The sequence below is a fragment of the Anopheles aquasalis genome, chromosome 3, assembly GCF_943734665.1.
Source record: "Anopheles aquasalis chromosome 3, idAnoAquaMG_Q_19, whole genome shotgun sequence".
NCBI lineage: Eukaryota > Metazoa > Arthropoda > Insecta > Diptera > Culicidae > Anopheles > Anopheles aquasalis.
In genome coordinates this window covers 14,672,501-14,683,689 of record NC_064878.1, presented here as the reverse complement: position 1 = coordinate 14,683,689, position 11,189 = coordinate 14,672,501, and the positions used below count along the sequence as shown (strand labels likewise).

Sequence of the window (11,189 nt, the reverse complement as noted above, 5' to 3'; positions counted from 1 at the left end):
GGCTGGAACAACGCTTGAGAAACATGGCAGCTTGCTGGAAGAACTGGAGAAGAAATAAAAAATTTCAATAAAAATGTTGATGATTTATTAGTTTGTGGCAAAGTTGGGTCAGAGAACGATTGGAAAGATGATGTATCGACGAGATTCGGCGGGTAAAGGGGGGAAGGGAATCCTATGCATGCTGCCCGTCTGTATTGGTTGGCCATATTTGCAAGTATCCGCATCACAGCACGACACCCCCGGATTTCGGTTGGTCGGTTGGTTGTTTATGGGCTCCGGTGTCCTAGTTCTAACACTCGAGCCACAAGACGTGAAGACGAACACACGGAAGCCAAGCGAAACATCTATTCGACGTGGCGCGAACCGCGAATGAGAGATGATAACCGAGGTTCAGCACCCGAGCATCGCGTGCAGCATATTCAGATTCCTACTGCTTCTATCAGCAGCAGCAGTAGTTGGCAAAGTATCGGAACCGCTCGAAGCGAAACGATCCAAAGATCGTTAGTGAGTAGCTGCCGTTTCTTTGCATCCCACTTTTCCTCGAACTTGTAGACGGAGTCAGTGGCAGGACCGGGACAACCTCAAGTCATGTCTTCCAGTCGAATAAAATTGATTGAATTCATAACTTTGTAGTCGAGGGCTGGCTGATCCACCGCCATCGCGCGGTACTGCGGCGTTATGTGCGAACCGGTAACCGGTCGCAACTTTCCGTCAGTTCCGGGGGGGCATCTTGAAACCAACTGCCTCTGTACGTTCATTTGGATGTTTCTCCGGTCGGTGGCAATACATATTTCTTGCGACTCCTCCCCAACGGCAGCCTAGAAGAAGAAAAAAGAAGAATGAGAAGTGAGAGAAAGAAGCAAAAAGCATTTTGCAATATTTTTGCATGAGGAAATATTTTAGTGACTGGCTTTTTCGCTGGGCCAGCTGCTGCTGCTGCCGCTGCTGCTACAGGATGAAACAAAGTTGGCGTATGGGTTGCTAAGGCACGATGGTAGAAGACGATGACTAGTGGGAAACGGTGGCGCGACTGTGTTGCGTTGATCCTGGTAAAGCGAGGCGTTGCCATCTAGGTTTGTGGTTGCGATGCGCCGAAAAGTCAGAGCGTGCTTCGCTTTTAAGGGGTTAAGCAGCACCACCAGCAGCATCTTCTCTTTAACACATGTCATCCCAGAAACCTCAAACAAGGGCATTCGGTGGGTTGAAGACGTTTTTGAATTCTTTCGGCAACGAAGAAGCGTCAAAGGCGAGCCGATGCGATGTCTGCTTTGTGCAACGGTGAGATAGAAAGCTTTTATTGCCTTGGGTTGATCGGTATCAGTCGGTCGCCGGTGGGGTTCTTATCTTATCAGCGGTTCGTTAAGCCAACGCAGATATCTCTCTAATCCGGTTAGTACACTTAAAGGGGGTCTGTTTTATCTATTTTTTTTTATAGATTTTTTTTTCTTTTTCTTTCTGAACGAATAATCTCTCAAAAATATTGTATAAACAATTTAAATCAATTGTAGAAAAATCTCTCAATCTTTAACTGATTTGAAAAAGTGTTGTTTTACAAACATGCATTTCTGCTATTGATGCCATGACTGCATTTTTTAAATATATTTTCATCAAACTCCATCGTCAGAGCAAAAACACTGTGATTGTTTTGTCTTAAAAATGTCTCTTTCTCTTCTAAAATTAGTCTCTTTTACCTGCATTACCTTCAATACCCCTTTATCTACTACTTGCTCACCTTCTTGCATGTCGCTGGGCAGATAGGTCATCGAGGACATCACAAAAGCCACATTCGCCCTATTAGAATATTGATGTAAAAACATATTTCCCTCGCATGGCTTCCTGAATTTGCCATAAACATCCTTGTCCGCTAGAGCTAGAGGTCAGAGTTCGGTACACGCGACCTGTCTCAACACAGCTTCCACCATATTTACGTGGCCACTGTCCGCATATTTCCGGCCGAGCGCAGCTGGTGATCCAACCTAACAAAAGCCTCGTAGCAGTACAACCTATCCAACTGACCTGGAACCGACCGGTGGACGGATCGATGGATGGATGGATGGTCGGTTTGACTCGCAATAACGTGCAAGCACGCGTCAAACTGCACCGAAAGGACTGCCGGTCCTTGGTCCTCGGTGGCGTCCATCACAATGGATCGCTCGGTGGAATGAACATTTAACCGGAACCCATTCCCATTCACAGGCCTCGGAGGCCTCCTCTCTCTCTCCTGGCTGCTTCTCCATTTTTTGTTTTAAACGGTCAACGGCCATTTCCCAACTCGGTGCCCAGGACACCCGGGAGTGACGATGGTGAATTGGCGCACGGCCAACCGACCGAACGAATGGACGGAAGATTACAGTCCCCACCGTGGAACGTCCTGGGCAGCTCTTGATCCATCATTCATCGAAGCCACGGGGTAGCTAACCCACCGAGCCGGACCGGGCGTAGTTTGGCGTAAAACGGCCGATGGCACAACCAAGAACGTACCACCATGGACCATCGTGCACGATCGTCATGACTCATCGGGCACGGCATACATCTCCGGTGGCCTTCTTTAGTCACTAGCCTTTTGGCCTGTCTGCGACGCATCAGCACCACAGGGAGCGTCACCGTTCATTCGTACCCGTGCCGATCCCATCTGGTTCCGCTTTTTTGGAGCCTACCAGAGCGCCCTAGCTGCTGCTCCACCGTGCCCGTTCAGACAAACACAAAAGAATGCGCTGAATGGCCGTCCATAATGCGCATTTGTGTTGAGTTTATGTTATTAATTTACGATACGACCGGCCGCCAGCATGTTTTGCATATTGCATTGCAAGCAGCGAGAGATACAGCATCCGGACGCATGCAGCATAAGTTACAGCGGGCGGCCAGCGCCTCTTCGTTGCTACTCATCCATCATGTTTTATGCTTCATCATAGCGAGACCCCTTTTTTCAGGGGCCTCAGCGAATGATAATAGTATTCATATGCTGGTGCATATGCTGGCAATCTAAACACTCGATTGCATTTAAACCTTTTAGAAGACGATTAAGCGGTGTATAAGCTATTAAATGTTTTGAAGATATTTATTTTTTAACATTTTTTATGAATGTGTATCCCTTCAAGAGTATTGTGTAAAATGTTTGTGTCAATCGAAGAAAAATTGACAAAGATATCTTTTTTTTTACAATCCTCGCTACTTTGATGCAGTCTGATTTCAAAACTAACTATACCATTAAAAGCTTTTGGACCGATCGATTTGAAATGTTAAACTCTCTATCAGAATACACTTTGCTAGGTAGTACCGCAAAATGTTTAAAAAAAAGGTAATACTTTGCTTTAATAATTATGTAAATTCGTTCTTCTTAAGCCACATCGTAAAGTGCGTTACTTTTTCAACTTCAAAATGCATCCAAAAATTAAAAAAAACCTAGAAATTCAACTAAACCTCAAAGTAGCCTACCTAGACAAACTACTAATCATACAAAAGAATATTGGTTTGTATAATTTGATGCCACAGACTTAGTTTTTAACAAATCTTCCACAAAATACAACCAAATATTCGCGAAAAGGTATAGTTATATATTAAATTAAGCTAAGAAAAAGAATAATGAATGGTTTCTTCACATTAAAACATAAATAATGGGCCATTTTTAGCCCAAATTCATCTTATTCTCTCCTTAACAATCATTAATACCGCGCAGTAAGATCGATCCATTAGCTGTCGTACCGATGCCGAGCACAAGCAACGCACCAAACACACCGATGTGGTGGCATTCAATTAATCCACATAAATCCTTCCATTAAGCTTCACGCAACGGTACGGTACGATCCCAACCTCCTCCCAAAACCGCACAGTACCGTTGGTTAACCTTAATCCAACCATAATCTGTCGCGACGTAACTCTCTTTGCTTATCGGGCACGATGCCTTACCGATGCTATGCCCGTACCGAAACCCGTCATCACTGGTGGCTTCCCGTTCGTCATGGCGAGCTCGCACAATCATAATTGACGCCTCCGCATCGCACGCAACACTTGGCGCACACAGCGTTATGAGGTAATTGAAAATTCAATTGATTTCAATTAACATCAAAAAGTCTGTTTAGACTCCGCTTCGTACCGATGGCCACGAGAGAGAGAGAGAGAGAGAGAGAGAGAGTTGCCACGAAGGTGGGATTTAACCGAAAGCCAAGCGTAGCCCTTAGATTGATGGTGAGTTGAGTCGCGAGCGAGTTAATTCATGCAGACCGCCCTGGCCTGGCCCTCGGTCTCTGACGCAGAAAGAGATGTGTAACCGGTCCAGCAGCGCTCCAGCTGTGGCATATGTGGACTTCTCCAGCCTCCTTCCTCCAACTTCCAACAACCGGGAAGACCTCAGCGAGGAAGAGACATTCTGCGCGGTGCGAATACCGCCACAAAATACCAGGTCACGGTTCCCCAGCTCAAACAATGATGAAATGCCTTCCTCGTCCGCAAACCATTTCCACGTAAAATTGTGTCACCACAATTTGTGCTGTGAGCGCGTTCTGCACGTAATTACCATATTGCATTTGCACAAACGCAACACTTGGCGCGAATAATGGGCCCCCCCCCTTGGGTTTCGTTGGAGCGGAAGGTCGGAAGGTCTAAGCTATAAACTCTGACGAGCGCGCTGAATGAACTACAAACAAGGGGGTCCCGGGTATGAATATGGATTCGTCATCCATCGTCATCGGCCATCGTCTCGAGCGCATGCACGCAAGACGCACGTGAGCGAGCGTTGATCTAGAATGTTAATATCGAGCGACGATGAGTTGATGATGGTTGGTCGAGATGGATTGGATCAAACCATAAAGTTTGATTGTCGAACAGTCGCCACGGTACGGCACGTGTCAGTGGCGCCATCACGCCATTTTCCACACCAAGCGTTTGGTGGCCAAGTGACAGAAGGAGATTGAAATAAATTGCTTTTCGAAAAAGTTTCCTCCACTGCTCCTCAGTCGCGGCAACGGTCACTGCGATCGACTCTTCTACGAGGTCGAGAGTTCACACGGCATATATCGCGTATAATTTTCATCCCTGGCCTGATGGGCGCTTGATAGTCGAGGCATCCTGATGCGGTGCTAGCACTTCGCTCCGGAGTAGCAGCAACCGGGAGTGGAGTTAATTAAAGCATATTAAAAATCATGACCACCGAAAAGTTCGACAAACAGTTTCTCGGTGTGTATCGCACCTTTGCAGCTGGTCGCCTGCAGGGGTCACAACACACCCCTGACCTGACCTGACCTGGCCTGATGGAGTGCGCCACCGCGACAGGCAAAACATAAATTTAATGCATATGAATAAGAAACGAAATAAAATTTATTAAAATTGTACACCGGGCTGGGTGCGCACGCAGAGCGGGAAAGTGAAGTGAAAACTGTTCTCTCCCCCCCCGGGGGGGGCCTGACTTTTCCACCTCGAAGTTCGTATTGCTGGCGTTTCCATTGCTTTTCGTCGAATTTTCTTCTTTTACCGCATTTTTTCCATTTTTTTCTCACACCACACACACCGGGGAAAAGGATATGCACAACATGCACGCGGTCGGTCGGTTATTCATATAATGATCGAACCTTTCCACCTTTCGCGCACCTAATAATGGTGGCTCGGTACAACATCTGTGCCTGTTCTGTGCACAGAACTTCATCTTCTACTACTGCTGTTCCTTGTGGAGCGAGTATAGCGTTGCTACCCGGGGAAACTACCGGGGAAAGTGCCACAAAGTTCAACTTCTTGAACTGGCGATACCGAATTGGCAGGAGCGCTACGACAACAATGTCTAACAAGCGGAGCGTGGCACTAGAGTGTGTCGAGGCACATTTAAAGCCATTGCGGTGGAAAAACCAGACCTGGCAGACGCAGGCAGACGAGAGCGTAGAGCGTAGAGCGTCTGTTAGGACGACGTCGTCGCGTCGGCGAAGTGCCTCTTCAGTGAGGTATAGGACACCGTACTCCAGTGGTAGTTTAAGAAGATTTATTGTGTTTCATGCTCTTTCGACGCCGAAAGGAGAGAAAAAGGAGATGCATATAGTTATGAGACATTTTATGCACTTCTACAAGCTACAAGGCTCCTTTCTAGATTTATCGCTCGATGATGAGCTCATGAGGAGCGCTGGTGGCCACCAAGCTGTCAGTAAATGGTTTGTACTTTAGTAACCGACAAGTAACACCGTAACGAGGCCACCAACAACGAAGGATTCCCTCTATTTCCCTCTAACCAGTGCGAACCGAATGAACAAACAAATCAAAAGCCATAAATTAATTAAGACTTCTGACGACTTCTGACGAACTTCCGCAAACAAACGGTTGGATTCGCTCCGATCCTTGGGCAAAGGAAGAAAGGAAGAGTTGGACGCAAAGTGCTCCACCATCAGTCGAGGAGTTGAAGGACGGAAAATCATCAGAAAGCTAAACCATAACACCATTAGGACACCATCGGGGGGTGCCAACGATGTTGCTACATCGAGGCACAGAAGTTGACGTCCTCCTGTCCATTCCGAAGCGCAAGGCGAACGTCCTGGTGGTGGTGCGTGATGATAGGTAAATTCAATTTACAACAACAATCATATTCCTTCCTTCCATGGATTGCTTCCTTCCGAAACTCCGCTCTACTAAATTGACTTCATGTTAGCGTGGGCCTACTGCGTGCCTATTATTGGCTCGACACTGACACCGGGAGCTATCCCGGAAGAAACGGAACCGACCAGCGCCGTGACACTAACACCGTTGGTGGGAATAATCCGGATTAGAGCGTGCCACTGTTGGCGTACTGGCGTGATGTCGCTGAATGGATCAATGACCAACGGTGGTCCCCATGGTCATCTCAAAGTGTGAGTCTGGAGGGGGTGTGCGTGACCAGCGACCAGTCAAACATTGTTTAAAGCTCCCCCTGCAACGGGGCCTGGATCAAGTTCGATTTCGCGAACCCTCGGGCGGCGCCGTTCGTGCCGGTTACCGTGGCGTGGCTTAATCAATTTTAATCAACCGTTAACGATTAATAATCTGCCTCTAATCCACCGCGCGGGTCGGTGGCGGATCTGACAAAAACATCAAGGCGGCACATGGGCGGCCAAGGGAAGCGTGTCATCGGCGTCAGCTGATCCCTGCGTTATACAATCCATCCGCTGCGCTATCAGTGGCACCGTCGCCGCCGCCATCAGGAAGAGCAGGAAACCTCAAAACACTGTTAGCAAACTAAACACTTGCCAATACCGGCGCATTTAGACATCACGGAAGTGGAAAGGTTGGAGCATCTTTTGACGGATGATGGAAGCAGAGAAGCGAAGTGCGCTTAGTTGGGATGCTGGAGCACGTGATACAGTGACCGGGAATAAGGAACAATCCACCATTTTTTTATTTATTTTATTGATTTTTTTTTCTACAAGGTTTAATTTTGCTCTTTGTTGAGGTTAACGTTTATTAGGAACTAACACTCTTTGTACAACCATGGTATCCCTTTATAAAATGGATCACGTTACCATGCAATCAGGGGTTAATGGTAACTTAGTTTTACCAGAAATTAACTGCGTTCTTGCATCTTCAACACTCTTTAAGGTTCACTTGCGTTAAGAACGAGTTTTGAATGTTTTTGTTTTTTTCTTCCCATACAAAAAATAATTAAGGGTAGCTTTAATGTAAAAACAGATGTTGACAGCGCCCAAAGCGCTCCTGTCAGAGTCACAATAATATTTATTGCAAAATTAGTCACCATCTCTCACATAAACAATTTTCAATTTTTTTAATAAAACTAAAATTTTTTTTAATAAAACATGTTGAATTTAAAGACGAAAATTCAAAGAATAACCCGGGGGGTTGGGTTTTACTAACGCTCGGTTACTGTAAGTATGCACGCTGGCGCTAATCAGTCAGTCAAACCTAACGTGATAAGGAGACGCGCTTCATCTAGTTTTCGTTAAAATTGATTTGCGATTTCTTCCCCAAATTGAAACACTCTCCTGCATGATCCTTTCTGTGGGCAAGTTGCACGTCTGCTCGATGCCACGTTGCAATCTGTGCTGGCATTGCACCTGAATCCATCCCCGAGATGAAAAGGCCACATGGACAGCATCAAATCGGATACCAAGATGCACGAACTGCCAACCGAAACCGAGGACCGGTCGTTCGCTTTTCCGATCCACACTCGACCGAGTCACCCGGAAAAGGATATGAAGGAAAACGGTCGAAAAACACGTTTCCCGAAGCGTTTGCCGGCATCACGAACGAGCGCTGACGAATCAAAACAAACCCACGAACCAACAACGATCACGACGACGGCGACCACGAAGCGAACTGCACGCAAAGCGTTACGCGAACGACGAAAGACCAGCAACATGACCCTAGTACCAGTGTCCCTAGTAGTCAGTGGTGGTCGCTTCAGTCGCATTCAGAGCTCTCGTGCGAGTGGCTGCAGTGCGCGTGCACAACGAAGCGAGTGTTTCCTTCCCGGTGGTGCTTTCGAAGGGTGTTCGGAATCGGAAGAAACTCTCGGTCGTCGTGATCAGAAGCGTTACGCATCGTGTGTTTGGCGCGCAAAGTGCAGCAAGTGCAGCCACCACGTGGCCGCAGGTGCTCCAAGTAGGTGCTCCTGCTCGTGAAGGGATTATTTTTCTGATATCTTAATGCACAACGGGAAGAGCAGGGCAATTGGCAATCCGTACGTACAGCAATCGGCAGTAATACGCTCGTAGTGATTGCCCTCGGGGTGTTTGTACGTGTGCCACACTAACAAACGAGCAGCAAAAGGCAGTGAAGAAGAAAGCAATACTCCTTCATTAGTTGCTTTGCTGCCATTAGACCGTCGATAAATCGAGGGAAATCGCACTGGGCTGGTGGTCTGCGTGACGCCCTCGACTCGACTCAACCGGCTGGTAATCGCCCCACCGGTACGAAAAAGGAACATTATCCTTTGTGGTGTAAATTCCCCATCTGCACACCCGTATGGACATTATAGCCGGGCAATTGCCGAGCCAACAAGTGTACAGCGTGAACCCCCCCCCCTCCCCCTCCTCCCCTCGACACCCGGACTGTCATCTCGAGCCAACGCGCGAGTTAAGATCTTGATCAGCACCAGGAAGTGATTATCATTTGAGCGTGGCAACGACGACGACGGTAGCAGAAAGTGGTGCTCAAGTGGCCAAGGCCAAGTGATTTCACTTCTCTTCGTACCGTACCGTAACCAGCATTGTCGGCCATTGTTCCGTGATCCACGCATCGTTTAGCGTATCGATCGCAGGTCGCGCACCTGGAGCAGCAAGTTCTGAAGGACGAACTAGACGACGACTTTGGACCGGTTTGCAGCACGTGGTGAATCAAGGTAGGTACTAGCAATGTCATCGTTGCTCCGTTGGTGCCATTGACACCGGTGCCGCTGCATCGATAATGCAGATGATAAACTGGTGTCGCTCTTCATGGAGCGAGGGGAAAAAACAAGTTTTATGCACCGAGTCTTCAATGCATTTCCTGCGAATGATGCGATCACTTGCTAGATACGCATTTGCTAGTTGACCTTTTATGCTAGTGACTCTTGTTCAGTGCAGCATAAATGGTATTTCAGCTTGTCTAGCCATCGAGAGATCGTGCTGTCAGAGTTGCTACCCAATGTAGCTCACAGCATCTGCTAGCGCTTTGCGCTTTGAAGTCCAAAGAGAAATGGCCTTTCGGTGAACCAGTGCCTTCCCCGAGTCTTTTGCTGAAGCACGAAATCATATTTAAACACGTACCAGCAATAGAAAAGTCTGACATTCCACCGTTGGTACCGAAATCGAATCGTGAAAGTGAACACAACCACCATCGCCAGTAGCAGCAGCCCGTTGCGCCATAAAATGTTCATGCCAAACAGAAAGGCCCTTCCTTTCCTTAACTCGTTTCCTGCTGCTCGCTGCTCCACGCTGATTGCTTCGTCTTAATTTGGCTAATTACTAAAATATCATCTCGTCCAGCGGTGGCGATTTTCTGGTGGACTTTCGGTTCCCTTTCCATTGGAGTTCGCCTCAACAGGCAGCCGGCCGTGGCGTGGTGCCGCCATACTTGAAATAATAACCAGGTGGCGGATGCGCCCGGACGCCTGCGGCCACGACTTTTCAATTGGAAAATTACTAGCCAACAGGCGGCGGCGGCGGGGTGCAGGTCACGCCCGGAGTAAACTGTTGCCAGCAAATGTTTCCACCAGCGGTACCGAGGAGTGAGGATTCGGGCGAAAAGTTTTTCCAACAGAAGTCGAGCCTCTTGCTAGGAAACCACCGCGCTAACCTTCTGGACTTTTACTGCTACTGCTGCTGCGACTACTCGTTGATCAATTAACTCAAGATCAGGTCGCGCGAGAGAGCGAGAATGCATTCCGGGAACTCTTGGACGATTTTTCAAATTTGTCCTTTGGCCTGACTCCTGAGAAATTCAATAGAAACACTCCACGTGGTGCTTTGCTCGCCATAGACGTTCGTCAACTCGAACGGTACACCGTTTTTGGGCCATACTTAATTAAGCCAGCGACCGATTAGGTTGACGACCAACCGACCAACCGGCACCACACAATCGTTCCCGTTCACGCTGTTGACTTTTTCGCTGATTGAGGAAGCAATTCTCTGCAGGCTCTGCACGTGGAGTGGAGTCCTAGTCGGCGTCATGGCGTTGCGATGACGACGATGACTACGTTGACGTTGACGTCTCCGCTTCGTCATCGTGATGGGAGTGGATGGGAGCGAATTTAATTGAATCAAAGTTGGCGTTGGTTGGCGCGGGATGGAAAATGCAGTTCCCCGAAACTCGCGACTCGCTCGACGCTCGACGAACCAGACGACCAGAGGGCAAACTAAGTGAATTATCTAAAAGTTGGCACACCGAATGGCGGTCATGCCGGCAATCTTGATTTTCAAGACGCACCTTGGCCGCTCGGTCGCTCGCTCGGTTTGCTAAACAAGAAGCGACGCCACGTTTTTCGCGCGAAAATCACAATCAATGGTGTGGCCCCCGTGGGAGGGAGTTTTCTACACCGTCAGGCGCGAGAGCTGGCAGCCAGTTTTGGAAGCAATGCCTGCTGCTGTTCTGGGGAGCTCGGATGCAGCGAGCGAACGAGTATCATCAGTAGTGATGGCCACGGATGCATCCTGTTTTGAGCCATCAGGAAGGCTGGATAGGATGAAAAAAAAAAACACATGATGCTCAGTGTGCCCTGACTGGCAAGTGGATGGAGAGAGAGAGAG

The 11,189-nt window shown here is 48.1% G+C and overlaps 1 protein-coding gene across 1 annotated transcript in view; it reads left to right on the top strand.

The window, feature by feature from the left end:
- Positions 1–9,067: 9,067 nt before the first annotated feature.
- The window catches only part of LOC126575332 (uncharacterized), a 40,804-nt gene continuing 38,682 nt past the window's right edge, over positions 9,068–11,189 (top strand). Inside the window, exon 1 of the mRNA XM_050235974.1 lies at positions 9,068–9,304. The gene's annotated coding sequence lies outside the window, so the exon portion shown is untranslated. The remainder of the gene's footprint in view (positions 9,305–11,189) is intronic.